Genomic DNA, 16,778 nt, shown 5'->3' on the forward strand with positions numbered 1-16,778 from the left:
AAAGCAGTCAGTATGAATCCTACCAGGAAAAGGATACTAAATTCCCCTTAACAATAGTTCTATTCCTTGGAATTTCATAAGAAATACAGTCTAATAGGGTGGCATAAAACAGTCAGCAAATACTTCATGGTAGTTTTGATACCTATCATCTATAGTAGTATTCTCATTCATTGTATGCCATGAGTGAGGTCAAATTCATGGGGCCATGAAACTATCCATAACCATCTCTGCTGCACTTAGGAAATCACATATTAACGTTATCCATGTTTTATTCTATCATATATTTTCGTTTAATATTTTTCCAATTATATTTTAATGTTGTTTGGGCTATAGGTGAGAGAATTGTGTGCTATATTGTCACATATTTGACACCTCAATCGTGACTGCTAATATGTTGCTTCCCGGAAGAAGGTTGATCATTGGCTGATATAGTTATTTTTCTATGAGCTCTGATAAAAATATGTTTCCCTTGACTTATATTAAATTTACTCATCCATTAAGCTCTGTGGACATCAGATATTGAATTTTCCAGAGTATATGGGTAGGACAAATAGAAGTTCCCACAAAGTGCCTTCAGGCCTTTCATGTCAGGAGGGATTTGACAGGAGTTACAATAGCTTAAGTATGGCCATATGCATTGAGGAAGATAAAGGTAATAATTATGATGATTATGAGGTAGTAATGTTGCAGAGTGGATAGAACACAGTAGCTGCAGTCTGGAAAACTTGAGTTCAAATCATTCCTCAAACACTTACTAGCCATGTGACCCTGAGCTATGAATTCACTCACTTTCTGAGTTTCTTTATCTTTAAAGTGAGGATAATATTAAAACCCATTTCCCAGGGATGTTAAGATAAAATGAGCTAACATCTGTAAATTGCTTTATAAAACTTGAAATGCTCTATAAATTTTAGCTATTATTATTTTTAACTAGCATGATGAAGATAACAATTCATAACTTAACAATTGACTCAAAGTACATCACCAAATGAGTTGTTATACACCAGAAATTAGTCCTCCTTCATAAACTAACAGATAATGTATCCTAAAATTTCATTGATAAATCAAAATGTAATCTTTTATGTAATTGAAACATTATTATTCATAAAAGTGTTTCCCATAAAGACCTGAACATATAACATCAATATTCAAACAAGAAAAAAAGTTTGTAATACACGTAATTATACTAAATACTCATACCCTATGTTGAGTGAAAAGATTTCAAACTATACAGACCTAGCTGAAAAAAAAAAAAGCAAAACCACATTGGGTGAGATGTCCATATCAAACCCTGTCATTCTGTACTGGACAAAAATTGTGCTACAGATGTATTTATTGAAACTACTCTCTATTTAAAAAAACATTTCTCAAAAGCAGTCATTTTATCTTTGTGAACATCATGGAATGTAAAATAATAATAGAATGACTTGTATTCAGGCTGTTTCCCTGAGAACTATTTCAAACAATATGAGAATGGAATAATAAAAGGATATATCTCATTTATACTTCACTTTAATAATTCGAAAGCTTTTTACCTAGTAATGATAATAATAGTTTTTTTTAATTTTTATTTGTTTTATAATAATAGTTATCATTTATATAGTGCCTGATATGTGCCAGAAATTGTGGTTAGTGCTTTGCAAATGTTATCTCACTTGATCCTCACAAGAAATGGAGGTAGGTTCTATTAATTTCTCCATTTTACAACTGAGAAAAATTAAAGAAATCAGTTAATTAATTTGGTCATTTAGCTGGTATATAAAGCTGGATTTGAACTATTACCTTCTTGACTTAAAACCCAGTGCTCTATTTGCTGCTCCACTATTTTTCTCTACTAGACTTTCACAAGTCTTGCAATCCTCTTGCCCCTTCAAGTAGGGGCAACCCTTCACATGAAAAAAAAAATATATTTATGATATTACATTAGTAGAATGTAAAGTCCTTGAGGGCAAGGACCATGTTGTTTCTGTCTTTGTATCTCCAGTGCATAGTATGAGTGTTTACTGAGTTGAATTGGTTTGAACCTGGTGGATTTGGAGAAAAAAAACACATTTTAATTCAATAACTGATGTTTTTCTTTAAAGATTCTCACAAAGAGAGACAAGAAAAAATGTTTACAAAATATATGATAGGCTAATAAAGGAATAAATTGTATCAAAATTAATTTGTTAATTATTTTCTACTATTTAGATATAGTGTCTCAGACATGTTCCCAAGATAAACATGAATAATCATTTAGCATCTGGTTCTATTATTCCACATACATGATTTATGTACCAAATGCAGGCAACAAAAATATCCTATTTTGCCACTTGTAAGTATCTAATTTCTTTAAATTATTTTTTTAATTCTACCAGTTGTAATTCAATTCTTACTCTTGCTTTAAATTTCATTCTTTAAGGGACAGCTAGGTAGCACAGTCAATAGAGCACCAGCCCTGGATTCAGGAGGACCTGAATTCAAATCCGGCAACAGACACTTAATACTTACTAGCTATGTGACCTTGGGCAAGTCACTTAACCCCAACTGCCTCACTGAAAATATATATATATATATATATATATATATATATATATATATATATATATATATATATATAAAATTCTTTAGCCATTTGAAGCTACCCATATAACTAATTGATTATATTCTAAAATTTTGTCAGTCCTGAATAGTTTATGAATTTCCTGAATAGGTAGATTACCTATATTTGGTTTATAGACATTAGGTAAAAGGAATTTGTTTATATGTAACTTTTTAATATTTCTCCAAAACTATATGACTTGTACTAATGAACTAATTTTTGCTCTTGTAAAGCAATGTAAGTAGTTTTAAACAATTTAAAAGGATTTTGAAAATAATTTTTAGAAGTGCTTAATGCATTGTGATAATAGAGGACATAATGTTAATTTATTCTAAAGTGATTAATCAAATTTGCTTATCTCATTTAATAATTAATGTTGGACTCCCTTATGGTTGAATTTAGTTTACTCTAGAGTAAATTGTGGTGTTTTAATTAAGTGGCTTCTATACAGTTATTAAAATATATTTGACAGGGGCGGCTAGGTGGCGCAGTGGTAAAGCACCAGCCCTGGATTCAGGAGTACCTGAGTTCAAATCCAGCCTCAGACACTTGACACTTACTAGCTGTGTAACCCTGAGCAAGTCACTTAACCCCAATTGCTTCACTTAAAAAAATTTAAAAAAAGATAATGCATTGATAGCGTCTTCTTCTGCTACATCAGCTGCTAAAAAATGGAAACAGATACATGAGAGTTTTTACAGACTTGCTCTTGATGTCTTTGGGAAGAGGACCAGCAAAACGAATGACTGGTTTGAAGCCAAGTGCAGTGAAGTTAATTCTGTCGTTGAGGCCAAGCAAAGAGCAATCATTGAATACAAATGCTCCCCGAATGAAAGTGCTCTTCAAAAACTACATGCTGCAAGAAGAAATGCTCAGCAAAACATGAGGCGGTGTGTGAAAGAATATTGGGTTGAGCTCAGTGAGGAAATACAGGTTGCTGCTGACACAGATAACATCAGAGGATTGTACGAATGCATCAAGAAAGCTTGCAGACCCACTCAGAGTAAGACAGCTCCCCTCAAGTCCAGCACTGGAGAGTACATTACAGATAGAGTTAAGCAAATGGAAAGATGGGTAGAGCACTTTTCTGAGTTGTACACCATCAGAAATTCTATCACAGAATCAGCTTTAAACATCATGGAGTCCTTCACTATACTACAGGAGTTGGACAATGTAGCCACACTTGAGGAACTTGATAATGCAATTAGCTCCCTAAGATGTGGAAAAGCTCCAGGTGTAGATGGTATCGCAGCTGAATTGATCAAATGCTCTAAAAACATTCTATAAAAGCCCCTGCAGGAATTGTTGTGCCTGTGTTGGAAAGAAGGTGAAGTGCCACAGGATATACATGATGCCCGTATAGTTACTGTTTATAAGAACAGTGGAGACAGGAGTGACTGTAACAACTACAGAGGACTTTCACTTCTCAGTGTTGTTGGGAAAGTGTTTGCCAAGGTCATCTTACTTAGACTGTGTAAACTTGCTGACTGTGTTTACCCTGAATGGCAATGTGGCTTTCGAGCAGGGAGGTCAACTATCGATATGATTTTCTTGCTTCACCAACTGCAAGAAAAGGGCAGAGAACAAAGAAAACCCCTCTTCATTGCCTTCATAGACCTGACCAAAGCATTTGATATGGTTAACAGAGAAGGTCTTTTCGAAATTCTCTTGAGAATTGGTTACCCTCCTAAACTCCATAGCCTCATTTGCTCCTTTCATTACCACATGCAGGGTGTCATACAGTTCGAAGGCAACACCTCTGAAGCATTCAGCATAAACAGCAGAGTCAAGCAAGAATGCATGCTTGCTCCCACTCTGTTCGGAATTTTCTTCTCCAGGCTGTTGCGTCATGCTTTTGGTTCGTCAACTGATGGCATCTATCTGCATTCCTGATTGGACGGAGGCCTGTTCAGTGTTTCACGTCTGAGATCCAAAACCAGAGTGAGAGGTAGCACCCTTAGAGACCTGCTTTTCACTGATGATGCTGCACTTGCCTGTCACTCAGAGTGTGAATTGCAGACCTTGATGGATCACTTCTCCCAAGCTTGCATGGACTTTGGCCTAACCATAAATCTTAAAAAGACAAAAGTCATGTGTCAGAGTGCTATGTCGCCTCCATTTATACACATTGGTAGCTGCCAGTTGGATGTTGTAAGCCAATTCTTGTATCTTGGCTCTATTGTCAGTGACAGTTTGTCACTTGATTCTGAGATTAATCAGAGGATTGGGAAAGCTACTTCAACCATGGGTAAGCTTGCCAAGCGTGTCTGGGCAAACAGTAAACTGACAAGACGAACCAATTTTTTTTTTTTTTTAGTGAGGCAATTGGGGTTAAGTGACTTGCCCAGGGTTACACAGCTAGTAAGTGTTAAGTGTTAAATGTCTGAGGCCGGGTTTGAACTCAGGTACTCCTGACTCCAGGGCCGGTGCTCTATCCACTGTGCCATCTAGCTGCCCCCAAGACAAACCAAATTTGCTGTCTATAGAGCATGCGTCCTGAGTGCCTCACTGTATGGCAGAGAAACATGGACTACATATACTAGATAAGAGAAGAAGCTTAACAGCTTCCACATGCGCTGCCTTCGGTGCATCCTTGGCATATCTCAGTCAGATAGGATCACCAACACAGAAGTTCTCCAACGCATGCAACTTCCGAGCATCTACACGCTAATGAAACAAAAACAGCTGGGCTGGCTTGTTCATGTGCACTGCGTGCAAGACAGGAGCATTCCTAAAGACCTACTCTATGGCGAGTTAGCCCCAGGCCAAAGACCTGCTGGATGTCCCCAGATTCAATACAGAGATTTATGCAAGCAAGACTTGAGGGCTCTGGGAATGCACACCTGCAGCTGGGAGGAGATGGCCAAGGACCGTGCCTGATGGAATTCAGTACTCAGGAGCAGCTTGCGTGCAGTTAAGATGGGTCTTCAAGCTTGGGAGGAAGAAAAACAAATGAGACGCAGGAACCGATAGGCAACAGAGAGCACAGTTTTCTGATGTTCTTGTTGTGGCAGGAGCTGCGGCTTCTGTATTGGACTGCACAGCCATACTGTGGCCTGTGGCTCTTCAAGGCACTGATCCATGGTTGCCCGTGACTACTACTACTACTATCCATCCTATATATGCCTATTTATTTACATTTTACCTCCCATTACTATGCAAATATCTCTAGGGCAGGAACTTTTTTTTAAATTTTTACTTTTCTTTGTATCACCAGTCTTGGCACAATAACTGCTACATGGTAAGCACTAAATAAATTCTTGATGGTTTATTTATTGCTTGAATTTCCTCCACTATCCTATCAGCTATCTTCAATAATGAAAAAAATTTAAAAGAAAGAGAAAAATAAAACATTTCACCAAATCAATCACAACAATGTTGGTATATGTAATATTTCACAGCCACATCTCTCCATTTTTTTTTTGTTGGGGAGGGAAGGAGCAGAGGGGCTTGTACTTTGTTTTAATTTATGAGCACCCTAAATCTTCTTTTAAATAGCCCATGCATAAATATTATATGTATAAACTAAAATTAAATTATTAAATTAATTATCCTATATTCATTTACCTATTTATCTGTCATTCTTACTTCTTTTATTTTTTTGGTTGGGCAATGAGGGTTAAGTGACTTCCCCAAGGTCACACAGCCAGTAAGTATCAAGTGTCCGAGGCCGGATTTGAACTCAGGTCCTCCTGACTCCAGGGCCAGTGCTCTATCTACTGCACCACCTAGCTGTCCCTCATTCTTACTTCTAATGGAAAGATTATACCCTTAGATTATATGTTCATATTGCTATGTCTAATAATATTGATTGAAAACCTAGATAATCAGTTAATTTGATCACCTCAGCAAAAAACTTGTCCCCTTCCTTTAACCCTAATAATCCAATAATGTAATTGATTACTCAAATAAACCAGTTACATTTGTGTCTTATAGACCTAGCCTTAGAGATAAACCATTTAATTAAATGTTTTCTGAGGAACATTTTGCAGGAAGCAATTTCATAATATACATATGCTAATCAAAATACTGAAATAGTATGTTTTCTATTTATTCAAAATTTCTTAACTTGGAAAATGGGGCCTTTACTCAAATATAAGAAAGGATGCTTAAATTAAGGCGACTTCATTACAAACAAGTAGAAGATGGAATATGCAGATAAAAACAAACTAAAGAGATTAATGATTATAAATGAGGACAGCCCCTCACTTCACATGGTTTCTATCATTCCCTGTTTTAACCTCATCTGCTAACCTGACATCATTGTATTTATAAGAAACTCTAATTCTGTTTAGCTAATTTAGTAGAATACCAAATATCCCCTAAAACTTTTGACCATCCAGTGTTTGGGATATTATTGTTTAGACAGAGCAAAGTTTCTGAGAACTTTTACATATACATCATACTTTCACCCGGAAGAATATTGTAGTAGAGAGAACACTAGATTTGTAGACAGGAGCACATAGGTTCAATTCCCACCTTGGACACTTAAGGACTGTATGGCCTTAGATAAGTAACTTCACTTCTCTGCGCCTGTTTTTTTCCTTTACTTTTTTTTTAATCTATAAAATGAGGACATTAAATTACATGGAATATAAAGCATTCACCTATTCTAAATCTATGAATTTATCAATTATTCTATAGATATTCAAGTTAATCTGTAAGTGTACCAAAGATAGGCACCTGTCTTTTTCTACCTACCTTATGGGAATATGTCCATATGACTTGTATATTATTCAATTAATCCTACAGTTGCAGCAATTCAAACCACATTCCTTAAGAGTTGGGACTAGCAAATTCATAAATCACTACCCAACATTTACTAGGTTGGGAAGATACACAAAAGAATCATATCAAAACTTATTTTAAAATATTGATATGGTTTGTATTTTAGTGAAAGGAGACAATATTGACATGGGGAAGAAAAGTGTTTCTATTGATTTCTACCTCAGAAGAAGCATTTGAGTATAATTATTTTCATTGTTTTATCTACACAAACCAAAAGACTAAATTCTGTATTTTATATTCTAAAAATCCCATGAAACACATGTAAGTATAAACTTTCTTTTCCATTGTCATCATGGTGGTTGTCAATTTAAATGTACAATTGTTTCTCAATATGAATTGGCTGACTGAATCATTAAAACCAGAGTGGGATTCAGAGCTTTCCTTTATTCTATTTGGCAATCTTTAGTGTCAGTTTTATTGTATGATGAATATAAAATTGATCTTAATCTAAGTGCACAATGTATATTATTTCAAAGGAAAAGTTGAGACAATTACAAGTTATACTTTGAAGTAAAAGTATCTTTGACTGAAGAGATCCCTCATACTTTATGTCAGCTCAATTCATAAATACTGTTGAACTCTAACCCTGCTCCTAATCTTTTTCTCCCTATATGTAGCTTCTCTTGCCATTCTATACAAAGACACCGAGTGCCACCTTCCATCTGTAAGGAATCAATGAGGTCAACCTCATCCATGAAGGTGATGGAGAGGGGAATGTTTTCATGCCACGAGAAATATCCTCTGTGCCATTTGTGCCCTTTCCCCAATAAACGGATGTACCATTTCTGGGTCTGAGACATGAAATAAAGTTTCAGTCAGTATGACTAGTCATAGCTCAAGCCAACAGAATTTTGCCAGTGCCTGGAGGTTCACATAGTAGCAAATAAATTTACATTGGGAAGAACAAAAGGTCAAGAATCTAAAGGGAACTAATGAAAAAATGTGGACGGAAGTAGCCTAGGTATACAAGGTCTCAAACTGCAGTACTAATTTATAACCATCAAAATGATCTGATACTCACTAAGAAATAGTACACAATATACAGTAGCAAGTGACCATACTAATCTAATGTTTGATAAACTCAAAGATCCATGTTTTGGGGATAAAAACTCAAAAATTGACAAAAACTGCTAGAAAAAAATAGAAAACAGGCAGAAATTAGGTATAGACTAACATGTCCCACCATATACCAAGATAAGGATACAATGTGCACATGATTTCTACAAAGGGTGATCCCATACACAAAGTAGGGGAGCATGGGATAATTTCTCTGTTAAGGCCTAGTGCCTCAAAAAGGTCAGAATACTTAATAGGCAGTTTAATCACTTCTATGATCAGATTAATCTGCTTTTCTAGGCCACCAATAATCTCCTCCTTCACATAACTTTTTCCCCCTATAAAAGCTATATCTCCTCCTGTAGAAGGTATACTTTTATGTTTAGCACATTTGTTTTTGTTTGCAGACTGGACATTTTGACTCTTGTCATTCACAATTGGCTGCAGTATCTCAATTTTGTGGAGATGGTATTGTTGCAGTCTGCCTTGCCCCAATCCAACTCCATCTCCTTGTCAGTATAGCACTATCTTCCCTTCTCAGAACTACTTGTTGGCATCCAAAAGTGTTCACAGATAGGTAGCACTCTGATATGACTGGTCTATTGGGCTAATTCATGGAGAAAACATAACAATTCAGTTAAAAACAGTCACATTGGTAGCTACATAGTGCAGTAGATTTAGAACATTGGATTAGAGTCAAGAAAATCTGAATTCAAATATAGACTTAATCTTACTATATCTATGACTGTGTGAAAGTTAGTTAAATTCTGTCTGCCTCAGTTTATTCAATTATGTTCTACAGTTGTTGTGAGGATAAATGATAAAAGGAGAAAATATTCCTTAAAGTACTACAAAAGTTATTTTTACTGTTGTTATTATTACAGGTTCTTTCATTGATTATGTATTTGAGTGAACAGAATAATTTTTGAATAAATAATCCATCCATCTTTCCCTATCTTTCATGAATTTGGTTATTATTTTGCCCAAAGGTCAGACCAAGTGTCCTCCCAACATATTAGTGGCCTTCCACCCCTTTTGTTCTATCTCATGAAGATACAATTGAACTACTCTGGAGTATGTCATCCCTTTGTGTAGTAAAGATATCTGAATACATCCTTTAACCCTTTAATCTGGTTATTTCTGTTTAACTATATACTAGAGCCTGTTCATGTCTACCACTTGCCTTTGCACTGCCTTCTGCAGCCCGAGGGTTGTTCCAGGTCATGCTGTTGCGTAGCATTGACAATAATAAAGTGTGTTAGAAATATAAAGCACTTTACAAATATTAACTCATTTTATACCAGCTATACCAGATCACACAATCATTTGTATTGAAATATCGAGCTTTTGTTTTTGTACAAACAGAAGCAATGCAGCTAAAATTAGAAGGGAGGCAGAAAACTGGGAAACAATTTTTACAGCCAGTGTTTCTGATAAAAGCCTCATTTCTAAAATATATCAGGAGCTAATTCAAATATATAAGAATTCAAGTCATTCCCCAATTGAGAAATGGTCAAAGGATATGAATAGGCAATTTTCTGATGAAGAAGTCAAAGCTATCTTTTGCCATATGGAAAAATGGTCTAAATCACTATTGATCAGAGAAATGCAAATTAAAACAACTCTAAGGTACCACCTCACACTTATCAGATTGGCTAATATGATAAAAAAGAAAATAATAAATGTTGGAGAAACTGTGGAAAAGTTGGAATACTAATGCATTGTTGGTAGAGCTGTGAACTGATCCAACCATTCTGGAGAGCAATTTGGAACTATGCCCAAAGGGTTATGGGACCATTCATACCCTTTGATCCAGTGCTAGCACTGTTAGGTCCATATCCCAAAGAGACCATAGAAAAGGGAAAAAGACTGACATGTGCAAAAATGTTTATAGCAGCTCTCTTTGTGGTGGCAAAGAATTGGAAATTGAGGGAATGCCCATCAATAGGGTAATGGTTAAAGAAGTTGTGGTATGTAATGGAATACTATTGTGCCGTAAGAAACGATGAGCAGGAGGAGTTCAGAGAAACCTGGAAGGACTTGCATAAACTAATGCTGAGTGAGATGAGCAGAACAAGGAGAACATTGTACACAGTAACAGCAACATTGTGTGATGAAAAATGGGGATAGACTTGGCTCTTCTCAGCAGTGCAACAATCCAAACAACTTTCAAAGATCTTATGAAAGAAAATGTTCTCAAGATCTAGAAAAAAGAATTGTGAATTATGAATGCAGATTGAACTGTACTGTTTCTACTTTAGGATTGGTTTTTTCTTTCTCTTTTGATGTTTTTCCCTTGTTCTGTGATTCTTCTTTTAAAGGATGACTAATGTAGAAGTGTGTTTGATATGAATGTACATATACAACCTATATAGGACTGCTTTCCATTTTGGGGAGGATAGAGGGAGGGGAGGTTGGGAGAAAAACATTTGGAACTAAAAATTCTGTGACGACAGGTGTTGAAAGCTAACCTTGTATGTAACTGGAAAATAATAAAATACTTAAAAAAATATTGAGCTTTTTCTGTAATGCTAAGCATGGGGAAAGTAAAAAATATTCACCATGTAACCACCTTATTCTTCCTTTTCAACCATAGGCCTAAGAAATTATCATAAGAAATTACTATGGAACAAAGAGTCTTTTCTTATAGTGGTCAATTTCTATCATGAGGAATATAACATTATTTTATATGCCTTAAAGATATCATATTAATTAAATTGCATTTTCATTCTTGAACATGAAAAAGAATAGTAGAAAAGGAGAGAAAATGAGAACCATGGGAGCAGAGCCCAAATGGAGACATGAGACATAAATGCGAAGATGGTGCAGTTTTAAATTAATTCAACCATTCTGTAGGGGAATTTGGAACTATGTCCAAAGGGCTATAAACCAATGTGTACTCTTTTACCTAGCAATATCAATGCTACATTGGTATGCAAAAAAAGATAAAAAAAAATTAAAGGACCTATATATGCAACCTATATAGCATCTCTATCTGGTGGCAAAGAATTCAAAACTGAGAGGATGCCCATCAATTAGGGAATGGCTCAATAAAATTTGACATGTGATTATAATGGAATACTATTGTTCTATAAGAAATGATGAGTGCCCTTTCTGTTCGACTATTATGCCCATGAGGAGGTTTGGGCAGCCATAGCACCCAGCTGAAATGGCATGATTCTGAAGCCCCATTTCCATGAAGACTGGCAAAGATGAGCCGTCACATGATTTAACCTGCCAGCCAAGAAGATCAAAAGATGAAAGGCCAATCAAGCAAAGGCCCATCAAATTGTTCCTCATCCTGCATCTGGTCCTATCCAGCCCACTGTGAGGTGCACAACTGTCCAATACCACACCAAAGTATGTGCTGGTAGAGGATTCAGCTTGGAAGAGCTTCAGGTGGCTATAATCCATAAAAAAGTGACATGGACCATTGGTATCTCTGTGCACCCTCATCACCAAAATAAGTCTACAGAGTCTCACCAGGCAAATGTGCAGTGGTTAAAAGAATATCAGTCCAAACTGATCTTTTTCCCAAGGAAACCATCTTCACCCAAGAAGGGAGATAGCTCTGCTGAAGAAATGAAATTGGCAATCCAGCTTATAGGACCTGTTATGCCCATTGGAAATGTCTACAAGAAAAAGAAAGCTCACATCATTACTGAAGATGACAAGAATTTCAAGGCTTTTGCTAGTCTTCAAATGGCCTGGGCCAATGCCCATCTCTTCAGCATCTGGGGAAAATGAGCTAAGGAGGCTGCAGAATAGGATGTGGAGAAGAAAAAGTAAACAGCCTCTGAGAACTTTCAATAAAATAATACAAAACAAATTTTTTAAAAAGTTATGATGAGCAAGATGCTCTTAGAAAACAAACAAACAAACAAACAACAAAAACAACAACAAAACCTAGAAAGACTTGCTTGAGATGATGCAAAGTGCAATGCACTGTGTATAAGGTAACAATATTGTAAGATGATCAGATGTGAATGACTTGGCTACTCTCAGAAATACAATGATCCAAGAAAACTCCAAAGTACTTAAGTTGAAAAATGTAACCCATCCCAAGAGAAAGAACTGATGGTGTCTGAATACGGGCTGAAGCATATTGTTTATGCTATTTTCCTGTTATTTTTTTGTCTGTTCTCTTTCACAAATTGACTAATAAGGAAATGTTTTGCATGACTACATGTATAACTTATATTCAACTGCTTGCCTTCTTAAAAGGAGTGGGGAGGGAGAAAGGAAGAGAATTTGGAATAAAGTTTTTAAAATGGAAGTTAAAATTGCTTTTCAAAATTTAAAATTATTCCCCAATTGCATTTAAAAACAATTTAAAATTAAATTTAAAATTAAAATTTTGAAACTTTGTGTTACAAATTCTCTTCCATCCCCCATGCCCCATAAAGAAGGCAAGCAACTCAATATGTTATACATGTGAACTCATGAAAAAAATGTCCATATTTGTCAGATTGTGAAAGAAAACAGGCAAAACAACAGAAGAAAAATAAAGTAAAAAAATTAAGTTTCAATCTGTATTCAGACACCATCAGTTCTTTCTCTGGTGATGGATAACATTTTTCAACATAAGCCATTCAGAGTTGTCTTGAATCATTGTGCTGCTGAGAATAGCCAAGTCATTCACAGATGATCATCCTACAATATTGTTGTTACTTTCTATGCAGTACATTTCACTTTACATCAGCTCATATAAATCTTTCCAGGTTTTTCTGAGAGCATCCTAATCATCGTTTCTTATATCATAATAGTGTTCCATCATAACCTATCCCACAATTTGTTCAGCCATTACCCAATGGATGTATATTCCCTCAATTTCAAATTTTTGACACCAGAAAAGTGCTTCCATAAATACTTTGTGTGTGTGTGTGTGTGTGTGTGTGTGTATGCAAGTGTATAGGTTTTTAATTTTTTTAAATCTTTTTTTGGATACCAACCTAGTATTGGTATTGCTAAGCCAAAGTGTAGGCATGATGTTATAACCATTTGGCTACAGTTCCAAATTGTTCTACAGAATATTTTAATCAGTTTATAATTCCACCAAATGTGCATTAATGTCTCGTTCCCCCATATCCCCAACAACATTTGTCATTTTCCTCTGCTGTCCTATTAACCAATCTAATAGGTATGAGGTAGTACCCCAGAATTTTTTTGACTTGTGTATTTCTGATTAATAGAGAGTTAGAGAATTTTTTTATTATGACAATAGATAGCTTTGATTAATTCATCTGAAAACAGTTTGTATCTTTTGATCATTAATCAATTGGGGAATTGCTCTTTTGAAATAAATTTGATTTAGCTCTCTATATATTTGAGAAATGAGGCCTTAATCTGACAAACTTGCTTCAATTTTTTTTTTCACAGTCACTATTGCTATGTGTATTTCCCTCCATTGCAACCTATCCCCATTATATTTATTCTATTCTCTATCTCCATCTGACTGCCTCTTACCCCAATCTGCCCTCTCTATCCCCTTCCCCTCCTATTTACCTGCAGAGTAAGATAAATTTCTATACCAAATTGAGAGTCTGTGTTATTCCTTTTTCAAGCCAATTCTAATGAGAGTAAGGTTCACTCACTCCCCTGCACTTCTCCCATCTTCCCCTCCACTGTATAAGTTTTTTTTTATTTCTTCTCTTTTTTTGGGGGGGGGGGTGAGGCAATTGGGGTTAATTGACTTGCCCAGGGTCACACATCTATTAAGCGTCAAGGGTCTGAGGCTGGATTTGAACTCAGGTTCTCCTGAATCCAGGGCCGGTGCTCTATCCACTGCACCATGTAGCTGCCCCTCTTGCATTTAATGTGAATATTTTACCCCATTCCATTTCACCCTTTCCCTTTTTCCCAGTGCATTCCTCTTCACCCCATAATTTATTTTTTGAAAGATATCATCCCTTCATATTCAACTCGCACCTGTGCTCTTTGCCTAAAGATATTCCATCCACCTGCCCTAATAATGAGAAAGTTCTTATGAGTTACAGGTACCATTATCCCACATAGGAATGTAAACAGTTTCACCTTTTAATATCCCTTATGATCTCTTTTTCCTGTTTAATTTTTCTGCTTCACTATGGTCTTTTTTTTGAAAGTCAAATTTTCCTAATTTTTAAGGAATTATTTTCTTCAAATGAGCTTTTGTATCTCCATTTCCATTTGTCCAGTTCAACTTTTCGAGGGATTCTTTTCCTCTTTGTATTTTTTTTACCTCTTTTACCATTTCGCTTAGTCTGTTTTTTAAGGTATTATTTTCTTTCTTTTTTTGGCAGGGCAATGAAGGTTAAGTGACTTCCCCAGGGTCACACAGCTAGTATCAAGTGCCTGAAATCGGATTTGAACTCTGGTCCTCCTGAATCCAGGCCTTTATCCACTGCACCACCTAACTGCCCCCTAAGGAGTTATTTTCTTCAGTATTTGTTTTGTATCTCCTTTACCAAGCTTTTGATTTTTTCCCCATGATTTTCTTGTATTACTGTCATTTCTCTTTTCATTTTTTCCTCTACCTCTCTTACTTTACTTTCAAAGTCCTTTTTGAATGCTTCTATGGCCTGAGACCATTCATAATTTTCTTGGAATCTTTGGATATAGGAGGTTTGACTTTGTTATCTTCCTCTGAGGATATTTTTTGTTCTTCTTTGTCACCATAGAAACTTTCAATGTTCAGAATTTTTTTTCTGGTTGCCATTTTTCACAGTCTATTTCTTGAATTTTAACTCTTTGTTAAAGTGAGTCACTGCTTTCAGGGTGGAGGGTATACTATCCTAAGCTTCAGGATTGTTTTATAGCTGTTTTTGGAGATACTTCTAGGGATTTGTAAGTTTTCAGTTCTTCAAGGTGATATAATTTAATCAGAGGTATGTTTACTACTCTCTAAGCCTGTGCTTTAGTCTGCAAGTAACCACAAGTCTGCTTTTCTGTCCTGTAACTATGAGGAGTGTCCATTTTTGCCATGACTGCAAGATGTGGTATAAGTGCTCCTTCTAGGTTTGGGACAACCCAAAATTGGGACCTGTATCTGAGTATAGGCAAACAGACTTCTGCCTCAATAATAGAAAAAAGATCCCTATATTCTCTCTCTCTCTCTTTTTTTTTTTTTTTTGGTGAGGCAATTGGGGTTAAGTGACTTGCCCAGGGTCACACAGCTAGTAAGTGTCAAGTGTCTGAGGCTGGATTTGAACTAAGGTCCTCCTGACTTCAGGGTCAGTGCTCTATCCACTGTGCCACCTAGCTGCCCCTCTATATTCTCTTTCTAGCCAATTGTTCAACCCTCTTACCCTTTGTGGACCAAGTTCCAGAAGGAATTGCTGCTTTTGGTGATTCAATGGCTCCCAAGGCTTGCTCCTGGTTTACTGGGGCTGTATCTGTGTGGGAATGGCCTCTTGTGAATGGAGCACCACAATAACCCCATTGGCACAGATCTTCACAGCTGACCTTCTACGCTATCTTTGGGTGGATGAATATTTCACCATGTCCTTTTGTGTGTCCTACTGCTCCAAAAATTGTCTTAGAGCATTATTTTTGTTTGTTTTGTTTTGTTTGCAACAAACATTTATTTTCTTTTTTCCAGTTACATGTAAGGGTAGTTTTCAACATTCATTTTCATAAGATTTAGGGTTCCAAATTTTTCTCCCTCCCTCCCTCCCCCCTCCACAAGACAGCAACCAAGTTATATATGTATAGTCCACAAGTGCTCTTTTTATCAGTTCTTTCTATGGCAGTCGATAATAAACTTTGTCATTAATCCCTTGGGATTGGCTTGGATCATTGCGTTGCTGAGAGGAGTTAAGCCATTCACAATTGCCCACTGAACAATACTGCTGTCACTATGCACAATGTCCTCCCAGCTCTGCTCACTTCACTCTACATTGGTTCATGAGTCTTTCCAGGTTTTTCTGGGATCATCCTGTTTGTCATTTCACATAGGACAATACCATTCCACCACAATCATATAACACAGCTTCTTCAGTCATTCCTCAATTCATGGACATTCCCTTGATTCTCAATTCTTAGCCTCCACCAAGAGTCGCTTTAAATATATATTTTTTTACAATCTTCCCCCTTTTCTCTTTTTCATGATTACTATTGTTAACTGTTTCCCTTCCATCCTATTCCTTTCTCCATGATATTTATTCTATTATTCATCTTCTTTCATCCTATCCCTCTTCAAAAGGGATTTGCTTCTGTTGGTACCCTCCCCCAATCTGCCCTTGGTTTTTTTCCCCTTTCTCTCTATCCCCTTCCCCTCCTATTTTCCTGCAGAGTTAGAGAGATTACTCCACCCAATTGAGTGTGTTTGTTATTCCCTCCTTGATCCAGTTCTGATGAGATTGAGGTCTTTAAG

At 36.2% G+C, this 16,778-nt stretch overlaps 1 pseudogene; it reads left to right on the forward strand.

The window, feature by feature from the left end:
• Nucleotides 1-624: 624 nt before the first annotated feature.
• LOC122751640 lies at nucleotides 625-12,214 on the forward strand (annotated as a pseudogene).
• Nucleotides 12,215-16,778: the final 4,564 nt, after the last annotated feature.

This window comes from Dromiciops gliroides, chromosome 1, assembly GCF_019393635.1.
Source record: "Dromiciops gliroides isolate mDroGli1 chromosome 1, mDroGli1.pri, whole genome shotgun sequence".
In the NCBI taxonomy this organism is placed as follows: domain Eukaryota; kingdom Metazoa; phylum Chordata; class Mammalia; order Microbiotheria; family Microbiotheriidae; genus Dromiciops; species Dromiciops gliroides.